This window comes from Bufo gargarizans, chromosome 10 (genome assembly GCF_014858855.1).
Source record: "Bufo gargarizans isolate SCDJY-AF-19 chromosome 10, ASM1485885v1, whole genome shotgun sequence".
Lineage (NCBI taxonomy): Eukaryota > Metazoa > Chordata > Amphibia > Anura > Bufonidae > Bufo > Bufo gargarizans.
In genome coordinates this window covers 21828610-21849079 of record NC_058089.1, presented here as the reverse complement: position 1 = coordinate 21849079, position 20470 = coordinate 21828610, and the positions used below count along the sequence as shown (strand labels likewise).

At 45.1% G+C, this 20470-nt stretch overlaps 1 protein-coding gene across 2 annotated transcripts in view; it reads right to left on the bottom strand.

The window, feature by feature from the left end:
- The window catches only part of CPT1A (carnitine palmitoyltransferase 1A), a 56547-nt gene extending 50999 nt beyond the window's left edge, over positions 1–5548 (bottom strand). For both annotated transcript variants that reach the window (XM_044269217.1, XM_044269219.1), the window contains exon 1: positions 5438–5548. The gene's annotated coding sequence lies outside the window, so the exon portion shown is untranslated. The remainder of the gene's footprint in view (positions 1–5437) is intronic.
- Between the last annotated feature and the right edge of the window lie 14922 nt (positions 5549–20470).

Sequence of the window (20470 nt, the reverse complement as noted above, 5' to 3'; positions counted from 1 at the left end):
TTCGGAAAAATCCAGAATGAGCTTGTCTGGAAAAGACATCTCGTTACGTTCTATAACACATAAGACATATTTCAACAAAAGAAAACTTTAAAGGGGTTGTCCAACAAATAATATTCTACATTTTTCAAACCGGCCCCTAGATCTGAATACTTTTGTAATTGCATGTAATTAAAAATGTAGTATAGCCGCTGAGTTATTCAATAAAATCTATCTGTATAGCGCCACCTGCTGTTTGCTCTTTTTCTAATTTCTCTGTCCTGCTTACCAAGATGGAAGCACGTGCTCAGTTCTATCCCTCAACTGTCACTAGCTGCAGCAGAAAGGACACTCCCCCTGAGAAAGTGCACGCCCCTGAGCTGCCAGCTTGAAATAAATCTAGCAGAACAATTGGAGCAGTGAATGGGGAGATCTCTGGATCCATGTGAGGTACAGGGCTGGTTCTAGATTTGTTAGAAAGAGGTTGTCATGTGATCCTGATGTCTGATTTCAAAATTTGGTTGCTTTGAGGGTTTCAGTGAAGCCAGGTAATAAATGGTAGATATTGTCTGTCTTGATTTTGGATATATAGGCAGCCATACTGATGGTCCTCCTGGGTGCTGCTATGCTGAACATCCAGCAATCCTACATCCTTCTACTAACAAGGCCTCATGCACATGGCCGTTGCCCGTATTGCGGGTCCGCAATATGTGGGTGCCGGGCATTTGTTCACCGCATCACGGATGCGGACCCCCAAAATATTAAATCTTAGGTCATGTCCTTTACTGCTAAATAATCCCCCATGGCAAGCTAGACATAGCAAATTGTTTAAAAACTAGAAATGCCAAATTGCGCCTAAAAGACACCAAATATTTGGCACAGTTTACCATAAGGTCTAGGTGCACTCACTACAGTAAATGTGAACCAGTGTAAGTAGAGTCCACATTTAGTTAAAAGGGGACCTGTCACCGTGAAAATGCAGGATGACACAGGAAGCGCAGCTCCGTTCAAAGTGTAGTGGCCATGTTGGGTTACTGCACCTCAGCTCCTATTGAAGTGAATGGGAGGTAAACTGCAGTAACCTGGTGCGGCCACTACACTGTGAACGGAGCTGTGGTTCCTGTTCTGTCCACAGTGCAATTTCCAGTGCTGGAGGATGCAGGGAGCAAGTGATCGGTGGGCTATCGGAAGACCCTCAGCAATACCATTTTAGTAACGTATCCTGAGGATAATTTATATAGGAACCTGGAGATAGCAGGGTCCAGGACTAAAGTAAAATGGTTCTTTATGGAATGGCTACATATTTCGGCAGTGGACCTGCTGATAGTGAAGGACTGTTTTACTTTACTATCCCTTCAGCAGCGCTCAACAGTCCAGTCACTTCTCCCTTTCCATTGACTTTACTGAATCGGGTGCACCGCCTGGTGGGATGGTGCTGGTTCAGGGTCAAACCGATGGGGTAACAGTCACCAGACGTTGATGGAATATGCCATCAATGCATCAACCGATTATGTCAGAGCCCAGCAACCTTCAACGTGATAGGTGCTTTCAAAACTACAACTCCCAGCATGCACACTTGCTCAGCTGAATGGATCTGGGAGGGCTGCGAAGCAGGAATCGGATCATATCATGGAAAATAATTGATTAGAAATGTACAAGATATACATCTAAGAAGAATATCCTTATTATATTGTGACATATTGTATTATCACAGGGTTTGTATCCCCCTCAGGGCGATCACTGTCGCTGCGCCTTTGATGATACCATCCAAGGACACAGAGTTAACAAGGAGTCGGGTGGCGCCCAGAACGCTTGTTTTACAACTCGGCCCAAGCAAACTCCATTCATGTCCTAGTAATTGTAGCCGAAGAAGGGTCAGACACAGATAAGGACAATATATACTGATGGACCCAATAAAACCGCTACAATGACCGGAACAGATAAATAAATACTACTACTATTATCTGACAACGTAGTTGTGGCAGGTTTATTAGTTTACTGTCCCATCAGCAGACTATCTCCAGTACATGGGGCATCCTGTTCGACAGGATCAGCATCCTGTTCGACCACACCGATAGTCCTTCTCAAAATTACAGGACCTGAGAAGCCATGAGTCTAGAACTAGGATCATCAACCTCCAACCACTCCAGCTGCAGTGAAACTACATCTCCCAGCATGCACACCTGCTTAGCCGTTCTTGGAACTTCCATAGAAGTGAATGGAACATGCTGGGAGTTGTAGTTTCACAACAGCTGGAGAGCCGGGAGTTGCTGACTCCTGGTCAAGAAATTAAATGGTTTTGTCCTCAGGATCATCAATATCAGATCGGTGGGGGTCCGACTGCTGGCACTGATCAGCTGTTGGAAGAGAATGCAGCCCTCCTGGTCATCGATGTTGGAAACCAGACCACCCCTTTAATGATTGGTGCAGGTTTTCTCTCCTTCTAGGGTAGCTATGGAGGGGTCAAAGGAAGCAGTTATATCTGACCACCAGCAGAGAGACAAAGAGCACCTGTCCCCTCTCCTGACATGTCTGTTTTCGGAGCTGCTTGCATTCCCCGTGAAATAACAATCCTGGAGCATCTATTGTTATGACTATGTTGTGCCATTCCTCTACTATTCCCACTAGAAGTATGTCACCACTCTGCAATAGGTCTAATTGGGAGTTTCCAGTTGGGACTGTTTCCCTGCACAGTGTGACACTGGCAGGGCTGACTGGATAGTGTCCGACTGTGCAGGGACCCCCCCCCCCCCCCCCAACTGGCAACGTGCGCAGTGCACGTCTTCCTTCTCTCTTCCTGTCCACTGCTGCGGTCTATGGTCTTCAGCGGTGAACATATCGCAGATCAGCGGCGGTGCAGGGTGTTGCTAGGATATGCCCCCATTGTCTGATAGGTCCCAGCGCTGGGACCCGCACCTATCTCCTAAATGGAGCCTCGAAAGTGTTGGCGGGTGCACTGTGCATGCGCAGCTGCCCTCCACTCATTTCTATGGGGACACTGAAAATAACAGAGCGCTGGCTTGGCTATTTCCGTCGGGCCCATTGAAGTGAATGGGAGCAGTGGCCGGTCATGCACGGTGTGACCCCATTCACCTCTACAGGGAGAGAGCGCTTGGTGGTGACCGGACTGGAGTCCTCCAGCCACCACTTTGGGCGGCTCCGTTCTCTATATAGGTGCAGGTACCACACCTATAAAACAATGGGGGCATATCCTAGCGATATATCCCCATTGTCTCAGATGAGGCAACCCCTATAAGTCATTATGACGTTGCCGTCATAAGGAGCAATGTTTGGTCTGGGAAATGTGACCCTCACACGGAGCTTGTATCCAGGTCTGAACATGGCCGTGTGAAACCTACCTAGCTCATAGGGCCCTCTGCCCTGCTGTACGTAAGGTTTCACTGTCAGAATTTCCTAATGCTCTCGTGACGGACTGCACATACTGCTGGACCACCACTATTGGGAATATGAGCCATAGTCCAATTTTTAAAAGGACCTTGTGCATTGTTACTTCACATGGACGCACATCTTCTCTGTTCCCATGTATATCATTATAGGGGCATGTAGTCGTACATACACTGTAATGAAGAAAACCTTACGTACACAATTGGATTTTTTTCTTATAATTTCATGTCTGCATTTATTGAAGAAAAGCTAGTAAATTGCTAATTGTTATTGTGCTCAGTCTATGCAAAGCAGTACGGGGATGAATGATCGCTTGTACTATTGTTTGACCACCATTTTGCAGGGGGCGTTGTGCTTCTGACAGCCGAGATTTTTTTTTATACCTGTATAAAAGATGTGATCAGTCGACAAATGAGAATTTGCTTGTTTTTGGCTGATCGGGGGAATGTTTCTTCGCCTGATCATGTCCCATGTTTATCCGAATCTTTGCAGATAGATGCACTTTCTAATTAAAATATACCTGCATTTCCCTATAATAATCTACACGCCAGAGCATTACTACTACCTTACCAGACGTTCCTGCCGGATAGCTACAGATGTAGCAGGGGTAACACACACAACCTCTTAACTCAAATTTCTTAACTCATCGCGTTATCTTGAAACAAAAGCCATTGAAAGGCAATTGCTAAACGCATTTAGTTTAGATAACATGTCTCATAAAGCATGTGCTTTATCCGTATGCACACACGATCTTCAGGGATCCAAAGACTGTCACATGCATTCGGAAAAGGGAACATATATGCACGTCCTTTAAATGCACACAACCTGCTCTACACCAATTTACAAATTCCCTTTTCAGTCAAGGACACAAACCGGCAGCCTAACCTATTCCTATAGCCATCCCCCGCCCCCTCTAGCTACGTCATCATTCCCAACCCCCAAACTTGCTATGGAACCACATGACTGCTGCTTCACAAAAAGTAGGTAAAAGGTCACAGCTTTGCAGAGCATGCTGCTGTGAGAGCCTGTCCTCTCCAATGCTCTGGAAGGAGCAGGAATGATCAATGGTGACAAGAGAACATTCTCTCCCCCCCCCCCCCCTTCCCTTGCAGAAGATAATAGAACTACTAATTTAATTTTGCAACATTGTATCTTCTGTTTAGAAAACATTCCTCTCCTCCAGTGCTACAATGTAGCCATTAAAATGTATCCATACATCATGCAAATAATAAACAAACTGTAGCAATGTCTACAGGCCAATGAGCAACGGCCAGTTATCATATTAGTGATCTATACAAGAATATTGAGGATTTCTATCATTTTTACATTCCCAAACAACATATTTTTACTGATTATTATTACAGACACCCTTTTATTGGGCCAGGGATTGCTCTCGGCAAGTGGACCTTCCTAAAACCAACCCCAAATTGAGAAAATACAATTAGAAAAGCAATATATACAGTATTTAATCCCATATATGCAAATGACTAGCAAGATAGGATTACGATCTGCATTTCTAAGATATGTGCAGATGCTATGGAAACAGATTGTAGATTGTAAGCTCTTGCGGGCAGGGTCCTCTCCCCCCTCTGTTGATAGATTCTTATTTATTGTATTTTTATATCCTGTATGTGTAACCCTACCCCATGTCTTGGAATTAATGGCGCTTTCAAATAAATAATAAGAAAATAGGTAAGAATATTAGTAATAAATCGAGGTCATCTCAAGTATAACATAAGACAGAAGGAAGGAAAAATCAGCTTAATGATAAAGGCACGTACATATCAATTTCATAACATATGTGTAGGAATTATGTGTCTTCCAACAGAGGCCCTGAATGAATGGTGCAGCATGTACATTGCACTTAAAGGGTGACCCACCCCCACCCCCCCATACAAAGTCATCCTTGTGTCCCACGTCTATCTGGTTGACTCTATGTAAAGTTACATTTGCCTAGAGAGGGTTAAGCTCAGGCCTTGTCTGGGGGAAAGCCCATAGTAACCCACTGATACATAAGGACAAGGTTTACATGATGCTAAGAATGAATCCCATTTACCTGTCTTTGCTTAGCTCTTGACAAGCTGCAGCCTGAAGCTCTGCAAATCCCCAGCCTCTCTCCCCTGCAACACTCCACAGAATGGAAAGTCAGCCCTGTCCAGCCCAGCCCCGTCCCTTCCTACTAGAGGGAGGAGTGAGGATTGTTTCTTGATACAAACTACGCAGACTGAGGCGTGCTAGCAGCTGGGGGGGTATTCCATTCAAACCCACATGTGAAATGTTAGGAAATGTCTGCATGACACGAATCTTGCTTCGCTTACGAGAAGACGTGAGGCTCGAATCACGTCACGAGATGGACGTAGACAACCGTGTGCCTATACAGTCTGCCACAGACTACCATTTCTAACAGTACGCGCTTTTTATTCCTTTGTATTGAAAAATGCTTTTAATGAAATTATTATCCCATGAATCATTTTCATACCAAAAGTCATAGCATAGCTGTTGGTGCTGCTGTAAAGTCATAGCATAGCTGTTGGTGCTGATGTAAAGTCATAGCATAGCTGTTGGTGCTGCTGTAAAGTCATAGCATAGCTGTTGGTAATGCTGTAAAGTCATAGCATAGCTGTTGGTAATGCTGTAAAGTCATAGAATAGCTGTTGGTGCTGATGTAAAGTCATAGCATAGCTGTTGGTGCTGCTGTAAAGTCATAGCATAACTGTTGGTGCTGCTGTAAAGTCATAGCATAACTGTTGGTGCTGCTGTAAAGTCATAGCATAGCTGTTGGTGCTGCTGTAAAGTCATAGCATAGCTGTTGGTGCTGCTGTAAAGTCATAGCATAGCTGTTGGTGCTGCTGTAAAGTCATAGCATAGCTGTTGGTGCTGCTGTAAAGTCATAGCATAGCTGTTGGTGCTGCTGTAAAGTCATAGCATAGCTGTTGGTGCTGCTGTAAAGTCATAGCATAGCTGTTGGTGCTGCTGTAAAGTCATAGCATAGCTGTTGGTGCTGCTGTAAAGTCATAGCATAGCTGTTGGTGCTGCTGTAAAGTCATAGCATAGCTGTTGGTGCTGCTGTAAAGTCATAGCATAGCTGTTGGTGCTGTTGTAAAGTCATAGCATAGCTGTTGGTGCTGCTGTAAAGTCATAGCATAGCACCAAAACGCTGCTTGCCGTTTTGCTGTCTGCCTGGCGATGCCGAGCCAAACAGATCCGTCCTGACTTACAATGTAAGTCAATGGGGACGGATCCGTTTTCACTGACACAATATGGTGCAATTAAAAACGGATCCGTCCCCCATAGACTTTTTTTTTAAAGAATAATGCAAACGGATCCGTTCTGAACGGATACAAGCGTTTGCATTATAGGTACGGATCCATCTGTGCAGATACAAGACAGATCCGCACCTAACGCAGGTGTGAAAGTAGCCTAAGATGGTGTTCCCAAACAGCATATTGATGTTCTGTTAGGATAGGTCATCAGTATCAGATCAATGAGGACCAATTTTTAGCACCCACTGTATATGTATAATATATATTAGAGATAAGAATATAAATTCTATGGATTAGGAATGTATTCTACATTTCTTGTGATTTGTTTTAGGCAAATGAGAGAGCAACCCACATGTAATACTTTTCTGAGTGAAACATAGAAACCATCTCACCTTCCAAAATGTGCCTTGGTCAGCTAAATGGCCTCGAGGTTGCTTTTTCTCATTAGGGAGACCACCCAGTAAGCATGAGGAGTATTGTAGTCCAGGTAACGCTGCTCTGCATTTCTGGGAAACATATATGCAAACTAGCATATTTTACATCTGCTGACCTCATATAGGCTTAGTATTCTCTTCTTTTTGGAAGGCAAGCCAATTTGAATCTTTCCCAGAAACCCAAAAGTATGCAAATTAGCTATTCTTCTAAAAAGAAAAGAACACTAAACATTCCTGATGTCAACAGATGTAAGATGTGATAATTTGCATATATATTTCCCAGAAATGCAAAGCTGTATTGGCTGGACTACAATACTCCTCATGCATACTAAGTTGTCTCCCTAATGAGAAATAGCACCCCATAGAGCACCCCTCAGGATATGTCATCAATATCTTCTCATTGGAGGTCCAACTCCTGGCACTATGGCTGATCAACTGTGGTGCAGCCTTTTCCTAGGGCAGCAATGTCATGTTTATCAGTCACATGTGAATGAGCCTGAGCTGCAATACTGAGCACAGCCATTATACAATTTATTGTGCTGTGCTTGGTAACATGTGAGGAGGCCATAGCACTCACTGGAGCACTGCTGCCTCTTTAAACAGCTGATTGGTGGGGCTGCCGGGTGTTGGACCCCCATCTATAAAATATTGATGACCTAGGCCATCAGTATCAAAAATCTAAACAACCCCTTTAATCATAGGCTGGGACACTGATGCCATGTAGCTAGTAGCTATGTGTATCCTCTCACGAGTACCTTGCATGTTAGAAGGACACATTGGTGGACTTGGTGTCATTCAACCAACAGCTGTTTCACCTAATTCAAAAATTAACTGTTAGTTAAAGGGGTTATCCCATGACTAATGTAAAAAATTTAAATCAGACATCATGTAGTACATGACAATACCTTACTATCAAAGCTTGAACCAGCCCTGTACCTCACATGGATCCAGAGATCTCCTCATTCATTGCTATGCCAGATTTATATCAAGCTGACAGCTCAAGGGGAGTGTCTTTGCTGCTGCAGCTAAAGGGGGCGTGTCAATGCTCTCCCTATCAGAACTCAGGAGGCAGTGTCACAACCAGACAGCTGAGAAGCTCTGACAAAAGCCTTTCAGAACCTCCTCCTTGAGTTTTCTTTGTTTTTGGTTTTCAGTTCCTCATCTCGTTAGCCTCTCTCAGCTGTCTTGTAGTTGGACTGATTGCATCCCTTTAAATTCCTCCCCATAATGCATTAGTGTGCGGTTTATACAGCTTCCTGGAGTGTGTGTGCATGCTGATCCTATTTCCCTGTCTTCTACAAGTTAAGTGTTGTACATTCATTTGTGATTTTCTGTTTGCTGGATCCCAGGTGACCCTGACTCCCTCCGTGTCTAGTGTAGGGAGCCGGTGGTCGTGTTCCTTCACTATTGTAGGGTGTTCAGGTGTTATATAGTCGAGGTACGAGGATATGCTATCATCCACCATTGGGATTATTGCATAGGCTGAGCAGTAAGGGAGAGAGCCAGGTCTGATGCAGGGGTCTCCCTTTTTGTTCCTTAGTTTTGGATCCAGTGAGTCATATATTCATTTTGCATTGTCTTGTTTCCTGTTCACCTTCCGCGACAGGCAGCTAAAGGATCAAACTGAGCATGTGCAGCCTTCTCAGTGAGCAGGTCAAAGAAATAAGAAAAACAAACAGCAGGTGGCGCTATACAGATAGATTTTTTTGAATAACTCAGCGGTTATATAACATTTTTAATTACATGCAATTATAAAATAATTCAGATCCAGGTGCTGGTTTGAAAACTGTAGAATATTTTTCATGGGACAACCCCTTTAAGCATGCAAGATTTTTCAAAAGGGAAGAAGGAATAAATCGTTATAAGAATTATTGGTCATGTCGATAACCAGTATTCCCAGTTCTCCATTCCCCTGACATCTGCCATTGGAAAAGTTGGAAAACTTCCAAACCCATGGGTCAAAACTGGCAGAATCAGATTCAAGCTGTATTTTCGATCGTAGCTCATAAAATGATGGTATTGGCTACGATATGCCATCAGGTTGTAATCAGTGTCGTCTCACCTATAGGCCCCACCAACCCTGAAAGAAGTGGCTGCGGAGCTACATCCACAGTATCCACTGCATAGTGGGCGGCTGGGAATGATCTATTCAGCGTAAGGCCTCTTGCACACGGCCGTTGTGCTCCCGTGGCCATATAGCTGGTCGCATACAGCGGTTCCGCAATACACTTGAATGGGTCCGCAAATCCGGAGATGCGGTGCGGTGCAGAATGGAAGCACGGAGCAGAACCCCACAGAAGCACTACAGAGTGATTCTTTGGGGTTTCGATCTGTGCTTCCGTTCCGCCAAAAAATATAACTTGTTCTATCTTTTTGCGGAACAGACGGATCACGGACCCATTCAAGTTGAATGGGTCTGGATGCTTCCTGGCCACCGCACAGACCTTGCCTGTGCATTGGGGACTGCAAATTGCGGTCCACAATGCACGGAACGGAACCACAACGGCCGTGTGCAAGAGGCCTAAGGCAGAGAAGGGGCCGCAGGGCTCAATCAGTACTGCAGCCCCATCCTTAGGATTTGTGGGGGTCCCAGAGCTCGGACCTCCACTGAACACAATGTTATGGCATACTCTAGTGATATGGTTTTTGCATTTTGGACTACAATATACTTTGACCTTTTGGCTCTGCTAGTTTACAAGTTGTGCCGGTGACACAAGTGTTCCTAAACCTGCAGAACAGGTATCACCATCCGCACATTTTTTACTTTTGCCTCATGTCTCTAAGGTAAACTATAGATACAATCAACAAGACACCATTCAATGCAAAACAGGCCAAAATGAAAGGACTTTAGGTTGGCAGGTCATTTAGCTAGACAATGTGTATCCCCAGGGTCAATGGAAATGTTTCTGTTGAGGGAAGTGTCTGTGAAGGTTCTCATTTATCCAGGTCATGGTATATATCTGTAAAGAATAAATCAAGGCAACTGGACGTACTGTAGATTTCTTGAAAACGTTTCACTCGTTCTTCTAACGAGCTTTCTCAATTCTGAGTGACTGTACAAGAATTCTGGGAATAAATGTAACTGAGTCAATATCTGGTAATTATACCCAGCATGGGGTCAAAGGTGTTGATTCCATTATCCTAATTGGAGTCAGTAGGTGATAAAGACTTCCCAGAAAAAGGTGTCAAGACAGCATTGAGGGAAGTGATATATTTAAATATATATGTATAAATGCCCTCATATATATGCATATGTATTAGCCCTTTTACATGGGCCCGTCCAGGTGGTGTATGTATATATAAATAGAGATGTATGTATGCCTCCTTGTCAGCATACATGTCTATGTATATAATATATATATATATATATATATATATATATGCAGGTGGGCTTATTACTGCCCATTTATGCCCCAGAATTATATTGGATAAATACATGCATGTAGATGTGCCCCAAACATCTATATGGATGTATATACCTAGATGTGTCCAGATTATACCCCCACTTGCTGCACCCCCCCCCCCCCCCCCAATCTAATCATCCTGCATTGTCCGGCAGGAGGGAAGTGACACCAGATGGGCAGACATAATTGTCCAGTCTCTGTCACTTCAAAATGCAAAAGGAACAAAAGTTCCCCTCAATCTGTTTGCTGCATACCTCCAGTGCTGTAATTACGGCACCTGGGGTATGCAGACGCTTCACAGGCGGAGGATCAAAGGGATCCCCGCCTGGGAGCGCGCTGCGCACTCTTCCGGAGGCGCGGGCTGGTACGGCGACGTCATAGCGCCGCGCCAGCCTACGTGCCCTACGCCACAGCGCGGGCTGCACGGGAGTGAGCGCCGCCGGATTTAAATAGTGGCACTGCGCTCTTCAGTTGAGCCCTGCTACCCGATACAAGAAGAGGATCATCCTCTAGAGAGACGAGCAATCGGGAATCAACCCCTGGACAACGAGCACATAGGACTAAGTATCATTAACCCCTGCTATACCACCAACGCTCCCTGCATTAATCCCTGCTATACCCTGCACCCCTGCATTAACCCCTGCTATCTCCCTGTTCTCCTGTATTTAACCCCCACTCCACCAATATCCCTATAACCCCTGCATTAACCCTGCAGTCCGCTGACCCTTGCTGCTGAACTCCTGCAGCATTGACCCCTGCAATATACTCCTGCTGCTAAACTCCTGCAGAATTAACCCCTGCAGGCCCAAGCCTATACACCTGCACTGCATTGCCCTGATCCTTGCAGTGCTAACCCTCTGTTAACCCTTCCCCTGCTGCGCTGTCTCCTGCATCCCTGCAGCAATATTGTATTTACCCTTTATTCCCCGTAGGGATAGTATATTGCTAGGTTGGGTTGGCTGCTGCGTGTGTAAGTAACTGTAATTGTAGTGAGATTTTGGGGAGGACTTGGGATTGTGTTAGCGTTGTTTAGGACTGTATAGTGTTGTGTTGAAGTGTGTTTAATATGTTTCTGTATGTGGCTATATATATATATATATATATATATATATTTCCTTTGATATAGCTATATATAATTATAAGTAATCATTAGAACTGTAGACGTGTAGTGTGTTAATAAATACCTTTTATTTAAGCACAGCGTGTAGTCTTTTTGTTGTATTTGACGCCGCAGCAATAGCCGCAGGTAGTTCAGTATAGAGTAAGGCAATTGAGCAAATTGTATTTTGTATTTAAGGTATAAAAAGGAGGAGGCATCACTAGACGACTCATGCCTATTTATGAATATTAATTATTGGTATTATCCAAAATATCAATAATTAACATTTTCGCCAAAAATGTTATCTCCCAGTTAAAACCCGATAATAACACATCTCCTTTTTTCAAATCAGTTTTTATTTTCTGATTGTAGATTATTTATATATTTTTTCTAAACATTATTATGGGGACGGACATCTTGCCTGAGCTATTCTAAACAGGATTTATACAGTATTAAAAAAAAATTGCTTTACGGCAGCCTCATGGGCCACAGACACACTGGTCAGGAGGGGACCTGATATTGATTTCTATGGGGGAGTCTTTTAGGAATGCTCTGTGCAGAGGGAAGAATAGATAAGCTTTGATGATCACCTATTTTGAATGGTGGATCCTGTCTTATCTTTCATTCTAATCCTGCCACAGCTAATCCACAGCTGCGCCTTCCCCATTGAGGTGCAGCCCGTCCCTACAATAGAGCCTGTAGCCGATAGAAAAGTCGGCCCAGTTCTCCAGGAACCCAAACCCCTTCTTCCTACACCAGTTCTTGAGCCACTTGTTAATCTCCCGCTGTCTTTTTTTTGTGTGGCTCGTGGTACAGGCAGTATTTCGGAAAATACTACCTTTGAGGTCCTTGCCCTAAGCTTTTGACCTAAATCCCTGAAATAATTTTTAAGGACTCTCCACCTACCTCTAACTTTGTCATTGGTTCCGATATGGACCATAACCGCTGGATCTTCTCCAGCCCCTCTCAGTAATCTGTCAAACCGATCCGCGATGTGTCGAACTCTAGCGCCAGGAAGACAGCACACTGTTCGGCGATCACGGTCTTTGTGACAAATTTCCCTATCTGTTCCCCTAATAATTGAGTCTCCCACTACCAGCACCTGTCTGGCCTGCCCTGCTCTCCTGGTCCCCTGCTTACCGGTGCTGGCATTCCCCTGACTGGCAGAGGAAGTGTCCGGCTGCAGCAGTGCCGTCCCTGGACTGACATCCCCCTTATCTGCCAAACGTGCAAACTTGTTGGGGTGTGTCAGATCAGGGCTAGCCTCCCTGGCACTCTTTATACTGTATGATTGGAAAATTACATGTTATTTAAAGAGGACCTTTCACTAGAATAAAAAAATCTAAACTAACTATACAGACATGGAGAGCGGCGCCCAGGGATCTCCCTACACTTACTGCTATACCTGGGCGCCGCTCCGTTCTCCCGGTATCTTCATATGTTAGGCTCCACCCAGTGGAACCTGCCGGCGTCTCCTTCTCCCATGCTGTAGCGCTGGCCAATCGCAGCGCTCAGCTCATAGCCTGAGAGGCTTTTTTTTTCTCACTGAGTGGAGCCTAACATATGAAGATACCGGAGCCTATACCATCTATAACAGTAAGTGCAGGGAGATCCCTGGGCGCCACTCTCCATGTCTGTATAGTTAGTTTAGATTTTTTATGCTAGTGAAAGGTCCTCTTTAAACACGTTTTTTACGTTTTGGTGTTCTTTGATTGCTTTTAGGTGGCTATCAGAATAAATCAAAATCTTTATTTGCAGCTCACTCATCAGCTTTGCTGTTTAGACTGGGAAACTGTCACCAGGCTCAATGACAGCTCTGTTGTACTGCCAGGGGTCTACCTAATGCAGGGAAGCAACACTTTATACACTCAGAAGGCTGTGTATACATCTTCTGTGCCTCTCCCAGGACTCTAATGGCGGGGGTTGTACTCCATGATGCCATAGAGACTCTAGTGGAAGGAATCGTACTCCATCATGCCATAGAGACTCTAGAAGATGGGGTTGTACTCCATCATGCCATAGAGGCTCTAGTGGAGGGGGTTGTACTCCATCATGCCATAGAGACTCTAGAAGATGGGGTTGTACTCCATCATGCCATAGAGAGTCTAGAGGATGGGGTTGTACTCCTTAATGCCATAGAGAGTCTAGAAGATGGGGTTGTACTCCATCATGCCATAGAGGCTCTAGTGGAGGGGGTTGTACTCCATCATGCCATAGAGACTCTAGAAGATGGGGTTGTACTCCATCATGCCATAGAGAGTCTAGAGGATGGGGTTGTACTCCTTAATGCCATAGAGAGTCTAGAGGATGGGGTTGTACTCCATCATGCTATAGAGACTCTAGAAGATGGGGTTGTACTCCATCATGCCATAGAGACTCTAGAAGATGGGGTTGTACTCCATCATGCCATAGAGACTCTAGAGGATGGGGTTGTACTCCATCATGCCATAGAGACTCTAGAGGATGGGGTTGTACTCCATCATGCCATAGAGACTCTAGAGGATGGGGTTGTACTCCATCATGCTATAGAGACTCTAGAAGATGGGGTTGTACTCCATCATGCCATAGAGACTCTAGAAGATGGGGTTGTACTCCATCATGCCATAGAGACTCTAGAGGATGGGGTTGTACTCCATCATGCCATAGAGACTCGGGCAGAGGGGGTTGTATTCCATCATGCCATAGAGACTCTAGCGGAGGGGGTTGTACTCCATCATGCCATAGAGACTCTAGCGGAGGGGGTTGTACTCCATCATACCATAGAGACTCTAGAAGATGGGGTTATACTCCATCATGCTGTAGATAATGTACAATATTCATCTGTTAAAGGGGTTGTGAGACAAAAAATATTTTAAATTTTTTTAAACTAGCACCTGGCGCTTAATACTTTACTAATTGATTGTAATTAAGAATTTAGCATAGCCAGTGTACTTTTCAACAAAATCCATCTGTATGGCATCACTCGCAGAAAGAACTACAGCAGAAAAGACCCCCCCCCCCCCCCGATATAGGACACCCCCCTGAGAAAAGAACACCACCCCTGGAGAAAGGACACACCCCCTGAGAAAGGACACACCCCCTGAGCTGCCAGCCTGTAATAAATCTAGCAGAGCAACTGATGCAACGAATGGGGAGATCTCTGGATCCGTGTGAGGTACAGGGCTGGTTCTAGCCTTATTAGAATGAAAACGTTGTGTACTATATGATGTCTGATTTGTATTTTTTACATCATTCATAGCATAGCCCCATTAATAAACATTTCTTTAGGTACCATAACCTCACCCCTGTACTGTTCATACAGGCAACGCCGGAAGGAAGTGTGAACCTCCAAAATGGCCACCCACAGGGACTGTTTAAAGCTAGATAATAAATAGCTATTACAGTCCAAATACTGAATCCAAGAGAAAATATTCAGCCGTGTCCTATCACGGATACTTTATTATGAAAATGTTCTTCCCTAGAAGGATTGGTTCTGGAGAGGAATATGATGCTGGATGGATGCACCATATGGTATGTGCCTACTATGCTGTATACATGACGTCTAAAGGCTTAGGGTACCTTCACATTAGCGTTTTTCTATTCCGGCATTGAGTTCCGTCCTATGGGCGCAATACCAGAATAGAACTGATCAGTTTTATCCCCATGCATTCTGAATGGAGAGCAATCCGTTCAGGATGCATCAGGATGTCTTCAGTTCAGTCTTTTTGACTGTTCAGGATGCAGATAATACCGCAGCATGCTACGGTTTTATCTCTGGCCAAAAGAACTGAACACTTGCCTGAATTCTTTTCCATAGGAACGTATAAGTGCCGGCATTCCAAATACTGCAATGCTGGATCCGACCCTTCCAGTCTGCGCATGCGCAGACTGAAAACAATTTGAAAAAAATAAATGCCGGATCCGTTTTTCCGGATGACACCGGACAGACGGATCCAGCATTTCAATGCATTTGTAACACAGATCAGGATCCTGATCAGTCTTAGGCCTCTTTCACACTTGCGTTCTCCGGATCCGGCGTGTACTTCACTTGCCGGAATTACACGCCGGATCCGGAAAAACGCAAGTGTACTGAAAGCATTTGAAGACGGATCCGTCTTCAAAATGCGCTCAGTGTTGCTATGGCAGCCAGGACGCTATTAAAGTCCTGGTTGCCATAGTAGGAGCGGGGAGCGGGGGAGCGGTATACTTACAGTCCGCGCGGCTCCCGGGGCGCTCCAGAATGACGTCAGAGCGCCCCATGCGCATGGATGACGTGCCATGCAATCACGTCATCCATGCGCCTGGGGCGCCCTGACGTCACTCTGGAGCCGCACGGACGGTAAGTATGCTGCTCCCCCGCTCCCCACTACACTTTACCATGGCTGCCAGGACTTTAGCGTCCCGGCAGCCATGGTAACCATTCAGAAAAAGCTAAACGGCGGATCCGGCAATGCGCCGAAACGACGTTTAGCTTAAGGCCGGATCCAGATAAATGCCTCTCAATGGCCATTCATTCCGGATCCGGCCTTGCGGCAAGTCTTCAGTTTTTTGGGCCGGAGCAAAAAGCGCAGCATGCTGCGGTATTTTCTCCGGCCAAAAAACGTTCCGTTCCGGAACTGAAGACATCCTGATGCATCCTGAACGGATTTCTCTCCATTCAGAATGCATTAGGATAAAACTGATCAGGATTCTTCCAGCATAGAGCCCCGACGACGGAACTCTATGCCGGAAGAAAAGAACGCAGGTGTGAAAGAGCCCTTACAAATGCCATCAGTTGGCATACGTTTTGACGGATCCGGCAGGCAGTTCCGGTGACGGAATCCTCTGCCGCAAGTGTGAAAGTAGCCTTACATGGTTATTATGGTTGTTTGTATTGAACTAGGTGACATAACCCTTACTTCCCCAATCACTGTCTTTGAAATCTGCTTACATATGACAAACTTTTGAAGCTGCTAATCTATAGGAAGGACGGACCACAACTATGGGATAGCAATAATAAGTTCTTTATTTTCAGCCCTGAGGCTTTTCCAATGATTCATCCGAAGATGACTTATTGTTAAAATCTAGCTTTTATATTAAATATATATTTAAAGAATGTTTGGTGGTGTTATTTATTGATGTTATATTTTACATGTCACTATATATATTTAAGACATGCCTAAAATGATGCCGTTTTTGCACTGGCCCCTTAAGGGCCCTTTACACGGAAGGAGAGTCTTAAAGAGGACCTTTCATCATTTTTGACATTGGTATTACCTTGTAGGGCGGCCCCCACTGATGCCATGGGTGTATTTTTTTGTCAACCCGCCATTTGTCCGCTGTGGCCCCTCGATGATTTGGAGCGCTGTATTATAATAAGCATTAAACTCGCAACGGGGAGGAGACGCAGCCTTCTGCTTTGAGCGCGATCCAATCAGAGCAGACCACTCACAGCCAGGGAAACGCCCGTTCATCGGGTAATCCGTTCGTTTGTGCGCACACAAGAATCACGCTGTGTAAAGACGATCTGCTGTCGGCAAACAACGAGACGGTATGGAGAAGAGCGATGGCATTAGTGATCACTCCTCCCCGTACTCTGGAGGAGATCGCTGCATCGCTCCACCAGCGAGCAGGAGATTGTCGGGAAGGAACGCTTCCTTTTGAATTATGTGGCAACCTTCAATTGGATTACCATATTTTTGTAGGATAGGTGATTTGGCTGTTATATGACTCTGCCCTGTTATTGTAATAGCTAGCCCCCCCCCCTTTTTTTTTGTTCTTTATGTGCCCCCTTGATTGGGGTCATATTTTCACTTCCATGATGTGCACTTTACTCATATGTATTAGTTTGATCATCTGCGCTTTCACCTCTTTTATATACCCTCTAGCATCTTGCTATGTGACAACGTGGAATGCGTGATTTTGGGCCCCCTACATCGCTTGCGTTCGCCTCCTGGGCATCAAAGCCATACTCGCCGCTTGGAGTAATCTGGGGGCATGTCGGATGACGCGCCCACCCACGTGATTGGCTCTGAGTGCCGGCATTCCAACCCCTGGAGGAGGGGCTTATTTAATTTAAAGGGAGTCTTTCACCTAAAATGACCATTATACACCACAAACATGATGATATCCATTACATTCCCCATATTATAATCTTACCTTTCATATTGCTGTCCGTCGCCTATTCTCTCTTAAAAACGCTTTTAATCCATATGCTAATCAGGTTCTGAAGGTGCCCAGGGGCGGCGTTTATGCGGCCGGTGCCCAGGCTCCACGGCGCTGTTCAAATCAAACCCCTCCCCTTTCACCCCTCTGGCCCGCCCTCGGTTCTTGAGATACCATCCTCCAGTCAATGACAGATCCGGCGCCTGCGCCTGCGCACTCCATTACCCACTAGGGCAGAGGCAGCAGAGCGTTTAATCCGCATGCGCCGGCCCGATCTAGCCGGCGGAAGTAAACTGCCAAAATATCGGGATGTACGGGCCGGCGCATGCGCATTAAACGCTCTGCTGCCTCTGCCCTAGTGGGTAATGGAGTGCGCAGGCGCAGGCGCCGGATTTGTCATTGACTGAAGTATGGTATCTGAAGAACCGAGGGCGGGCCAGAGGGGTGAAGGGGGAGGGGTTTGATTTGAACAGCGCCGTGGAGCCTGGGCACCGGCCGCATAAACGCCGCCCCTGGGCACCTTCAGAACCTAATTAGCATATGGATTAAAAGCGTTTTTAAGAGAGAATAGGCGACGGACAGCAATATGAAAGGTAAGATTATAATATGGGGAATGTAATGGATATCATCATGTTTGTGGTGTATAATGGTCATTTTAGGTGAAAGACTCCCTTTAAGTCCGGAGTCTTCCTGGCCGCAATACGGCCATCATATCGCCTATACGCACGTTACAGTGCAGCCACAACTGTCACCTATTGTGCCACCTTAATAGTACACTCCTGATGAAGCGTGGGACATTATCTCCACGCAGAAATGCGTAGAGTGTGTTTTAATAAGACATGAGTGTGTGTCTAAGGAGAGTAGGCAGGGCAGAAGGTAGCTGTATGTGGCAGCCTGCTAGTTACTGATTTAATGTGCCAGATAGTAGGTCCCCTTCACTTCTGTGACCAGTGTAATAACTCCAGAAAGTGATTGAAACGGGGTGCTCTTGGCACGGCTCAGGCCTGCCCCTAGTGGTCATTCTATTTCATATGTGTGTGCTAGATTCACTGTTACAAATTTAAAGTGAATGTATTGATATTACACCACGGAGTGTCAACCAGGGCTCTACATGTGTAGATGGTATTTACCTGGTCCCTCTGTACACAGATGGTGCCCTGTTAGCCTGTTTTAGACTTAAGAGGGTATCTAAGCCCTAATTTTATTAAGGGATTTAATTTAAAAAACAAAAGAAATGTTTTTGGTTTACCGTTCTCTTTCAGGCTGTGAATTTAAAAAGAAACATAGAAGTTAAAAAGGTTGTCCCACAAATAACATTCTACAGTTTTTCCTGCACCAGGATCTAAATACTTTTGTAATTGCATGTAATTAAAAAATGTAATCTAGCTACTGAGTTATTCAATAAAATCTATCTCTATAGCGCCACCTGCTGTTTGCTCTTTTTCTAATTTCTCTGTCCTGCTCACTGAGATGGAAGCACATGCTCAGTTCCATCCTTCAACAACTGCAGCAGAAAGGACACAACCTCTGAGAAAAGACATGACTCCTAAGCTAGGGAAGATCTCCGGATCCATGTGTGGTACAGGACTGGTTCTAGATTTGTGTCATGTACAAGATTAATTATGATTCTCATTTTTTACATTATTTATGGGATAACCCCTTTAAATATTCCTAAAACCATATTTAAATTATGAAAATTCTAAACCATAAATTGACAACTGAACCCATCAATGTAGTCATGCCCACTACCCGCCAGGTGTAAAGAAGTAGATATAACTTTCCTATAGGCTGGGTTCACATCTGCATCCTTAATTCCAGCAGTCAGTTCCGTCAGGGGAACAGACTGACGGAATTCACTGTATCCGGCGTACATGCAGTATATTTTGTCCAGCTGAAAGCTGCCACATACGCCGGTAAGTGGCCAGATCGCCGCCAGATCCTCTTACAGTCAATGGCGATCAGGTAGCGCGCGATGGCTGTGACGGATACGGTACACTCCGACAGTCTGTTTTTCTACTGGAACAAACTGCCGGAAACAAAACCAGATTTAAACCCAGCCTAAGAGTGAAGCTATCAGTCGTTAGTACAGTTAGAGTAAATTTCCACGATGCCATATAACTGCATCATGTTGTGGAATGGATGGCGTCAGTTGTGGTATTCTGCCATGGAGAGATAAAGTGCTAAACATTATCTCAGTCTTGTGATCACAGGTCATTTTCTAAAGAATTCCACCTCACTCGGTCCCAAGGGCAAAGGCTGAATCTGTCAGCAGCGGTGTAAAGTTGGAGAGCTCGAATGACCATGTTATTGCATGTAACACTATAGTCTGTAACCTTGTCATCAGGGTTTACTACATGTTACCATATATGAAATGTAGAGATTGATAAAAATTATGCAAGTGCAAAACATGTGTGACAAAAGTCAAACCTATATAGATAAAGGGGGTCATTTATCAATCTGAAACACGCCTAAATTAGGCATATTTCAGATGCAGATTGCGGCGCAACAGCTAGTAGCGCCGCAATCTGCGACTTCTCCCCACTCACGCCAGGTCTAAAATTGTGGACCTGGCGTTGGCGCGGAAGGGGACGGCCCGGCAGACCTGTCTCATATACCATTTTCTACTCCTGTAGAAAAAGGCCTAAATTTAAGACAGCAAGGAAGCTGTGTTACATTTAGAACTGTCAGAGGATCCAACGAAGTTATGAAGAGGCCTGCGCCTCTTCATAACGTAGGTAGAACTACCCCCAGCGCAGGGGTTTATTC